Source organism: Marmota flaviventris, chromosome 9, assembly GCF_047511675.1.
Source record: "Marmota flaviventris isolate mMarFla1 chromosome 9, mMarFla1.hap1, whole genome shotgun sequence".
NCBI classification, from domain to species: Eukaryota; Metazoa; Chordata; class Mammalia; order Rodentia; family Sciuridae; genus Marmota; species Marmota flaviventris.
Window position 1 is genome coordinate 18,033,984 of NC_092506.1, and position 8,963 is coordinate 18,042,946.

The window sequence follows — 8,963 nt, forward strand, 5'->3', positions numbered from 1 at the left end:
GCCAGAAATATTCTCTTCGACCCCCCTTCCTTACAGCAATAAGGAGTTCCCAAATTAGAGGGGGAAATGAAGCCAGATTTTAAGTTAGGTAGTCAGTGTAGTTAGATAAATCGGGGTCTAATACCAAGTGGAATCTATAATGGAGGCCATGCTGAAAATGATCCCAGGGAACACAAAACAACTCATGAAATGTGAAACCCTTCAATAATTGTGATGCATTACTTTTAAGATTAAAAGTAGTCAGAAAAAGGAGTGGGGAATGTAAGGGTAAAAGAAATTGAAGTTAAAGTGTAAAAGTTAAAGGGTAAAAGACCGGGTGTTGTAAAGTTTCTAAGCTGCAAGGTCTCAGTTAAAATGTAAAGGATTAGGTATTGTTAGGTTTCTATGCTACCTGCAAAACCTGAAATTTCTGTAGCTGTTAAGACAATGCTTGGAACTGCCCAGTAAATATTTCCCCTGACTATTTGGTTGTTTAATAAGGGCTCTGTGTGGTCGCACGTAGGCATTGCAGGGCCTGGACCAATCAGTTTAAATGTAACCCCCTCCTTAGGAATGACCTATCACTCCAGCCTGACCTGTTCCCGCCAATGAATGAACTAATCATGTTTAGGAGTTGTTGTTCAATTTTCCCGTGCCTAATGATGATTTGTTCTGATGTATACAAAGCCCTCCACCCTCCCCCAAAAGTGTACTTAAGCAGTGCTCAGCCCCTGCTCGGGGCTCTGGGCTGCTTTCCCTTCTTGAGTGGGCATGGAGCCCCAGCATGCTGGTTCAATAAATCCCCCTTCTGCCAATTGCATGAGTGGTCACTTGGTGGTCTCTTTCTCCGACATTTCGCGGGACCCTTACACAAGAACCTCACAATTAGGTTGGACCTACCTAATACTGTGGGCAAATCTCATTTTCAGGTTAATTCACAGCTACCAGGATTTAGATCAGGAACACACACCCACCATTGGGACTATTATTTCGCTTACCCAAGTAACCCCACTCAATGAAGTGAAGATGCTGGGCTTCCCTGACATAGTGCTGAGAAAGAGATTCTAAGGTGCACAGTTGTGAGAATGTATCTAAGACCAGAAACCCCACAAGTTGACTCTTTTCTTGAAGATTCTTCTGTACCCTCCTTTATAGAATGAAATGTACTGATTAAAGAATTATAGGATTTTGAGAAGCTTGGTGGGAATGAAAAATGATGATACTCACCTGTAACTTTGCTCTGTGGTATCAATGGTAATCATGGCATTTTAGGAGAGCAGGTATAGAAGGGTTGAACCTGTTACAGTGATATGCTCGAGTTCAGGACCCCCAAAAGACCACCAGAGACCAAGATCGATGTAAGCAGCAAAGAGGTATTTATTGTGAGCTAGCTCAGTCCTCTGTGCACACAGCAACTGGTGATGCTGAGAGGCCCTGAGCCCAGGGTTTGCAGCAGTCTTATACACTCTTTGTGGAAGGCAGGGACTTTACATACATCATAGCATCTCTTAGCAAATTATCACACACCAAAGGAAAATCATAAAACAACTCTTAAACATGATTAGCACATTCACTGGTGGGAACAAGTTGGGTAAGGTGATTGGTTAGTAGAAGAGAGGGACTCATTTGAACTGATTGGTTTAAGCCACGAGAGGATTACGTGCTGAACTACATGGTTTTCCAACATGTTATCAACCACTGGGAGGGTCATCTGGCATCCCAGGTATTTTTCTGTCTCATGCTGATTGGTGGTTGCTAGGGGGTTGCTATGGGTCCTCACCTAGCCTGACTGAGTTAGGGGCACCTGGCACCAGAGATCTCTCCTGTTATTTGCAGACAAACAACTCAGCAGAATGGGTATGTGCCTAGGAGTGCTCTGTGGGTTTTTCCAAGGACAAGGTCCACGCCCTCTTCTTTGGACAGGCTTTGCTCGGAGCTAGAGGCTGTTTTCTCAAAAATAGAGTCACATCAGTTTCTCAAGAGTTGAGGTGGGTATGATCATAGTAATGACAGAAAGACTGAAATGCAATCAAGTGCCTTTTCCAAAAGAGCTCTAAGATAATAACAAATAGATCATAGTATTTGGGGGGTAAGGCAAGAAGGATTAGCAAATATTGGTTCTTGCTGTAAGGGTAAAAGAAATTGAAGTTAAAGTGTAAAAGACAAGGCATTGTAAAGTTTCTAAGCTGCAAGGCCTGAGTTAAAATGTAAAGGACCAAGTATTGTTAAGTTCCTAGGCTACACGCAAAACCTGAAATTCCTGTAGCTGTTAAGACAATGCTTGGAAACCACCCAGTAAATATTTCCCCTGATCGCCTGGTTGTTTGATAACCTAGGACCCTCTGTGTGACCTTGCACGTAGACATCACAGGGCCTAAACCAATCAGTTTAAATGTACCTCCCACCTTAGAACTGACCTATCACTCCCGCCCAACCTGTTCCCGCCAATGAATGAACTAATCATGTTTAGGAGTTGTTGTTTGATTTTCCCGCGGTGTATGATGATTTGTTGAAGGAGACTGTGATGTATGTAAAGTCCCCGCCCTCCCCCAAAAGTGTACTTAAGCAGTGCTCAGCCCCTGCTCTGGGCTCTGGGCTGCTCTCCTTTCTTGAGTGAGCACGGAGCCCCAGCTTGCTGGATTGGATCCTCAATAAACCCCTTTTCCTGTTGCATGAGCCGCGGTCTCTTGGTGGTCTCTTCCTCCGACATTCGCCGGACACTTACACTCCCACAATGGTTTAAGAATTAAATAAATTTTCAGACCTAGAGCCCAATAATTGAATGGAAGGTTGAGTCAACTTGAGTAAGCTCTACTGCACTGAAAGTGAACATTCTTTTGATCCTTTTTGTTTACCAGACCTGTGGCTTAAAGGATTATAGGCTTTTTGAGAAGCCATAGGCCATAGGTTTATCCATGTTTCTCTGGACTTTAAAATGGCCAGAGGTTACAGAGAGGATTTTAGTTTTATAGAGTACAGTGAGGGTGATTTAATCATTGGAAACTGTGGACGTGCCATTCAGTCAGGGGCTGATCATGAGAGTTACAACTTGAACTCAGGAAGGCAGTACTGAAAAGGTTGAAATTCATTGTTACCTGGAGAGGGATGAATACTCAAATCTCTCCCAATTGCTTTTTTTTCCTCTGGGATTCATTGTTTCCCAGAGTTTTGATATTTACTATGTCTCCATTTAGGACTAATTTGTAACAGAGAAAATCAAAGTCCAGAGCTCAGCATTCAGCAATGGCCCCCTTCCTTCAGGGCCCATTGTTTGAGGCCCATTGTTATTGGGATAGGTTAATGCTTGGCTAATTTCTCCTCCCTCCTCCTGAGCTGCACTGTTTATCTGTCCCCACCCACTGTCTTCTATAGAAATGTTATTTTCTATAACCTTTCAAACCCCACAAGGCAAATAACCCAAACCAATTGAAATGCTGGCAAGGATGAAGGAAAAATCTGGAATGGGTGGTAGAAGAAGGAAATCTTTTGTGTCATCTATGGTTCTGAGATTTGCCATGATGGTGAGGAACGTATCCAAGTTTTGAGTTCTTCTTTACATCTCATTTGGGAAAACTGGTCACAGTCTAAGGGTATTCTGAGTTACTATTGTTACCACTGTTGACCGGTGACTAGTCCTTGCTTCCCCAATGTTGAAGTATAACACCAGAGAAGCACGCCGAGGCAAGGTCAGAGTGCAAAGTAGAAGTTTATTAAAAGACAGCAGAAAAGACTTCTCCCAGAGGAAGAAGGGGACCCAAGAGATGGAATCCGGGGAAGTGCAGTTGTCTCCCAGTTTGTTTTATAGTTAAGGCCTTCTTGCATTCCTGTCACATTCCTGTCCTTTGTTCTATTAAGCTTGGGGCACAGGTGGGCCAAAGGAGTAATCTGGGCAGGAAGGACTTTTGAGTCAGCATCTTAAGTTTGCTGGGAGCTATTTCATTAACACTTCTTTGGGATGGGCTCTGGGCCTTGGGGACATTAACATTCAATGAGTTATCCTGCGTTTCTGGACTTCATTAACATTCCAAAAGTTGTTCAGCTTTTCCCGGAATTCATTCTCAACATGGCCTCCATTTTGGATCTTACTCGATATTAGACCCTATTTACCTAACTACACTGACTACCTAACTTTAAATCTGGCTTCACTATCACCCAAACTTTTGGCCACATGCTCAATTGCACCATTGGCTATCACCACATTCCTCTCATCTTCTCACACTGCCAGCTGCTTTAACCTTCCCTGAAAGATGAATTTCTGGTGTGGTCTCCATTTTAATTTCTATGCTGAGAACACTCAACTCCTGAGGGCTCACACCATGAAACTTCATATGTAAATGCTGTTATGGGAGAACAATCAAGGTATTAACTCTGTAAAAGAGAAAGTTATATAGCAGCATTTATGTCATTTTTTTCTGCAATTTAAGCATCCTATGAAATAGATATATATGTATATATCAGCATTATATTATTTATAATTGAGAAATTCTAAGAAGTTAACAAAGAACAAAAATGTTGATTAGATTCTTTTTCATTTGGCACATTTTTTAAATGTTTGAATTTTCAAAACTTATGCATGTTGTAAGGTAGTAGGAATGAGCAGTGGAACACAAACCAATAGTATGGCAGGGTCACAGGATTTCTTTAAATGGCTTTGAAGGATAATGAATGATTGAGTAACAGAAAAAAATAGCAAGTAAAATAAACAATGAGAAACAAAGGGGGGGCAATTAGGAAACATATCAAGAAGGAAAGATCAATGAGGCTAACTCCTGACAGGATCTACTAAGGTCATTGTGAAGTCTGGATTTATGGCCATAGGTTTCTTTATGTCTCTGAACTTTAATTAATTAATAGTTCAGATGCATCAGGATGATGTTTACCTGGCCACGGACCCCAGAAGCCATATTAACATGTGCCACAACCCAGCTGGCTGGGCAAAATAATGGGGGGGGAGTGACAAACAATTTGTGTACAGTGATACAGCAGGAGTGGGAGCCCTTTATTGTAGGACAGGAGGGGTATATATACATTACACACAGCTTATCTTAATTAACATAAACTAGATACAGCAGTCAACCAATAAGGAATCTCCACACTTAGTGGCTCACTGGTGTTACTTCACAAACCACTCCCTCTGCAAAATGCCAGGTGCCATCCAGACTTGTTTATAGACCCTAACAAACATAGGATTGATTGACATATAGATGAAGCACTCCTGAATAGAATGTCCACCATGACAGTTCCTAAAGGACCAGCAGGGGTCAAAAACTCCCTGGCCCAACATAGAGAAGGAGATAAATATCTGTGCTGAACACCACAGAAGGTGGAGCTCAGTTCTCCTGACAAACACCAAACAGTAATAAATCTGGAAGCATCTCTGTTTCCTGTGTTGTTCTCTGCTGGGAGACTACCTGGCCTCTTGAGCGTTCTTTGCTCAAGACTTACTTTACTTTCACTTTACTGTCAGACTTGAAATTAAATTAAAATTTCTCTCACTGTGAAACAAGAAGAGAGGTTTGGAGCTTCAGTTCCCCATTCTTCTACAGCAATGTGGTCCTTTATAATTTTATGCAAATAGATAATCTGGAGATGATATTATGTGCTTTATTATTTTCTTCTTTTTATTTAATTGTACTGTGAAAAAAAACTAATAAATGTATGCTTTAGGAATTGGAATATTTGTGAAACATGGTAAACTATCCACAAAAAAAATGTGTTTCCTCTGCCTTCTAAATTCTCATGAAAACAAGTTTAAAATAGAAAATGATGTGATACTCCACACTGACAAAAAGAGCCAAAGAGGAAGTGTCAGCTGGAGAAATATTTTCTCTCATTTTTGGAAAGAGAGAAGTGTCTGAGATAGTGGGCTTAAAAATATTCTTAATGTGTTTTTGAATGTTTATTGGTAATATTAGAGATTTTTGCAACTGCTAAAAATAATAACTGTTATGCTCAAATTCGGGACCCCCAAAGACCACCAGAGACCCAAGATCTATGTAAGCAGCAAAGAGGTGTTTATTGCAAGCTAGCTTGGTCCTCCTCACGCACATACAACAACTGGTGACACTGAGAGGCCCCGAGCCCAGGGTTTGCAGCAGTTTTATACATTCTTTGGAGAGGGCAGGGACTTTACATACATCATAGCATCCCTTAGCAAATCATCACACACCGCAGGAAAATCAAATAACAACTCTAAAACATGATTAGCACATTCACTGGCGGGAACAAGTTGGGTAGGGGTGATTGTTCAGTACAAAAGTGGTATTCATTTGAACTGATTGGTTTGAGCCAAGAGGGGTGTACCTGCTGAACTACATGGTTTCCCAACTTGTTATCAATTACCATAAACCTCTGGCATCCCAGGTATTTCCCTGTCTCATGCTGATTGGTGGCTGTTAGGGGGCTGCTATGGATCCCCACCTAGCCTGACTGAGTCAGGGACAACCAGCACAGCAGATCTCTCCTGTTATTTGTAGGTAAACAACTCAGCAGGGTGGGAATGTGCTTAGGAGTGCTCTGTGGGTCTTTCCAAGGACTAAGGTCATGTCCCTTCCTTGGACAGGCTTTGCTCTGAGATAGAGGCTGGTTTTTCATAACCAGGTATGGGGAAGCATACCTGTAATCCCAGTGGATTAGGAGGCTGAGGCAGGAGGATCATGAGTTCAAAGCCAGCTTCAGCAAAAGTAAAGCACTAAGCAACTCAGTAAGACACTCTTTCTAAATAAAATATAAAATAAGACTGGGGATGTGGCTCAGTGGGCAAGTGCCCCTAAGTTAAATCCCCAGTATGCCCTAATAATAATAATAATAATAATAATAATAATAATAATAATAAGAAGAAGAAGAAGAAGAAGAAGAAGAAGGAGGAGGAGGAGGAGGAGGAGGAGAAGAAGAAGAAGAAGAAGAAGGAGGAGGAGGGGGAAACCTCTATGTACTGTTTTGTGAATTAGTATAGCCACTATGCAAATAACTATGGAGGTTTCTCAAAAATAAAAATGAAACTACTATATTATCCAGATATATACCACTCCTAAGAATTTATCAAGGCAATATATTTTAAAAATGCATGTATTTTCATCTTTACTGTAGCACAATTCTCAATAGTCTATTTATGAAATAGGCTTAGGAGTGTTTAAGCAACAGGTGAATGGATAGAGAAAATTACACACAGACACTCACACACACACAGAGTAGGGTTTTATTAAGTCACAAAGAAGAATAAAATTGTGCAATTTGCATGCTTGGAAATGCAAAACACTATATTAAGTAAAATAAGTCAGACTTGTAAAGACAAATGTTATGTTTTCTCTTGGTTTTGGTCAGCTTTTTTGTTGCTGTGACCAAAAGACCTGACAAGAACAATTGAATAGGAGGAAAAGTTCATTTGGGGCTCATGGTTTCACAGGTCTCAGTCCATAGTGAGCTGGCTCCATTCTTTGGAACTCAAGGTGAGAGAGAATATCATGGTGGAAGAGTGTGGAAGAGGAAAACAGCTGGAGATGGGGGTGTGGCACCAGGAAAGGTAGACAGAGAGAGAAAGAGAGAGATAGAGACCCCTCATCATCAGGGACACACCCCGCCAATGACCACATCCTCCACTCACATCCTACTACTGATAGTTACCACCCAGTTAATCCTTATCAGAAGAGTAATATGCTGATTGAGTTATGGCCTTCATAATCCATTAATTTCACCTCTGAACTTTCTTGAATCATCTCTAACACAGGAGCTCTTGGGGGACACCTAAATATCAAAATCACAATATTCTACCCCTAGTCCCAAAAGCTCATGCCCATCTTGCAATGCAAGTTACCTTTAGTCCATTTCCAAGAGTCCTAATAGTCTCAACAGTTCCTGTGCCTGATGCACTTTGCTTGGCCTCCCAGGCCTTTGAAATCTTGTTGGAAGCCTCCATGACTGCCAAACCCCATCCAGCATAATGCAATCCTGAAGAACCAGCACCACCACATAGTAGATGCCAAGGTTTGCCCCCGTCTCCAGCAGTAGCCAAATTTCCAGACACCATGGTTTCAGCAGCCTCCAAGTGCCTAAGTGGCTGAATATGGTGAAACAACTTTCTAGGTCCTCTTTGTGCAAGGCGAGTACCCCACTTCTCTCTGGACAAGGGAATTTTTCCTTTTACATCCTTGAGATGTGTGTGGTCTTATCAATTCCTGAGATGCTCTCAAGCCATCTTTCTTTTTGTCTCTGAGCAAAGTCTTTGGTGTTTCTTTAGTGGCCATAAAGTCTTTAACAGCTACATATTCCTTTGCTCTGTTTTAGTTGCAGTTCTCAGCCCAAACTGCAAGGTTTTCAAATATTTGTGCTTTGCTTGCTATCATGATTATCACAATAAATTTGGCTAAAAGCTGCCAGCAATATCCTTTGTTAGGATTTGGCTGAGGAACAAAGCACCAAGTAACCCACTGTTATGAAAGAACCACCAATCAGGCACCTACAGAACCACCTGTCAAAGAGCTGGGGGCTCCTGGCCAATCCTGGATCTCAGCCAGCTACCCCAGACCTACCCCAGTAACACAAGGGACTCTAAAAACCCCCTTTCCTGTCCCAAGCTCTCACTTCCTGCCCTAAGCCCAAAGAAAAATTTAAAAGGTATTAACTGGCTGGTAAAAGGAAAAATAAAAAAATTCCAGTCTGGTCCAGCCCTGGCACAGTTTCTCCTCAGACCCTCTTCTTATCCACTCTGTGGATCTAAGAGTTCCTCCCAGAAGCAAAATCTCAATAAAGCCTCCTTCAGTAGCCTTTATAAATCTGCCTCCTTTTGGTTGCTGCTGCCTGACCTTACATCCTTGCCACTGCCTGAATATTATTAGCCTAGAAATTTTTTTCCACCAGATTCAGAAGTCCATCATCTTTAAATTCAGCCCACAAAGTCTCAGGACATAGGGAAAATGTAGACAACTTTTTTGCCAGCTTATTTTGAGGTTCATGGTTTCAGAGGTCTCAGTACATAGTCAGTGGAC